The 1,567-nt window shown below is 41.6% G+C and overlaps 1 pseudogene; it reads right to left on the bottom strand.

Moving 5' to 3' along the window:
• The window catches only part of LOC102815976, a 36,541-nt pseudogene extending 35,821 nt beyond the window's left edge, over positions 1-720 (bottom strand).
• Positions 721-1,567: the final 847 nt, after the last annotated feature.

Below are 1,567 nucleotides of genomic sequence, written 5' to 3'. Positions count from 1 at the left end.
AACCTCAGGCTGAGCACCTGTGAATTCAGGAGTAGGAACAGTCCATTCATCCTGAAATTCTTCCTTGGGCACATCCTTTTCAGCAGCGGTCTGCTTTCTTTCACTCTCTTCTGGATCTCCAGAAATAGAGGTCATGCCTGACTTCCCACGGGTGCTCCCGGGAGATGATGCCACACATGTGCAGAACTTCCCAAGTCAGCGTGCACCACATCAGTGTGTGAGGTCCCTCATTGTTACACAGGATGGCACTGTCCACTTAGCTCAGATAAGAATCTGTGTTGCACAGAGCAATAGCAGGAAATTTGACATAAGATGCTTCTGGGAGAGGTTGGTGGGCAGCCCTGGGGTTCGTAACCACCAGAAGTCGTGGCTTCCTGAGGGCTGTGTGGATCTGATTCGTGAAGGTTCCTGGAGTGAAGCGCCCAGCAATGGAAGTGGCTCGAGTGGCAGCAGCAACCTTCAGCACAGCTCGTTGGCGGGTATTCCTGGATATGATACTGACATCATTCGGGTTCTCAATGGCAACAGTAGCCTGAGCTGCCAACAGAAGCTTCTCCCAGCTCCTCTTCAGGTCTGTGATATAGATGCCAACACTTTTCTTTTATAGGTGTACTTTTCCATTTGGAAGTCAAGGTTGGTGCCACCTAAGTGGGTTCTTGCTAAAAAGAATCTGAGGACATCTTCCTCCTTCATTTGCAGGACATCAAGGACTCCCGACATTATGAAAGTTTCCCCTTAAGTTATGATCGGAACAGAGTAGCTGATGTATATCCGTAGCAAGTGTCTGCCCCGAAGTAATTATAGTGGGGCTGGCTTTCTGTGCTCTTGCACACTGAACCCCTGTCAATGTACTTTTGCAGGCATTTAAAATTAATTTTCGCAAATTTTTACTTGCATGTAGTATTAATGATATTGTACGATAATTTCTACTTTCCCCATTGTGTTACCTATTTTTATAATGGGCACAAATATGGATCTATTTCAATCAGTTGGCCAATATTCAATTTGCAATAAAAAGTCATCGGTCTTCAAAATTTCTTGGCATAGATAAGTATGTCTTCAGTGCTACATCAGCTTGTTTGATGATTTCTATTTGTATTCCATCAGTTCCCAGGGCCTCGTTTTTTGCCAATATCTTCACTGGATTTCAAGTTCTTGTACTTCTTCCTTAAGTATCATTAGCTCTTGATGATACGCTATCTCTTGAAATGGTTGAACATTATTCATATCTTTTTGGTACAATTACTCTGTGTATGCCTTCCATATTCTTTTAATGCTTTCTATATCATTCAATATTTTGTCCATAGAATCCTTCATCATTTTAAATTGCAGCTTGAATTTTTTTCTTCAGTTCTTTCAGCTTGAGAAATGCTGAGTGATTTTCTAATTCCAAATCTTTATATATTTATAACATATTACTTTGTCTTCCCAAGGTGCTCTTTGAAACTTTCTGTTCATCTCTTCTACCTCCTTTTTTCTTCCATTTACTTTAGCATCTCTATTCAGGAGAACCAAAAGAATCAATAGGTCCATTTTGGAAGAAGTGCAGCCAAAGTGCTCCTTGGAG

The sequence above is a fragment of the Chrysochloris asiatica genome, unplaced genomic scaffold (genome assembly GCF_000296735.1).
Source record: "Chrysochloris asiatica unplaced genomic scaffold, ChrAsi1.0 scaffold00084, whole genome shotgun sequence".
NCBI classification, from domain to species: domain Eukaryota; kingdom Metazoa; phylum Chordata; class Mammalia; order Afrosoricida; family Chrysochloridae; genus Chrysochloris; species Chrysochloris asiatica.
Note: the sequence above shows the minus strand (reverse complement) of the source record. Positions and strands in the feature narration are given on the sequence as shown.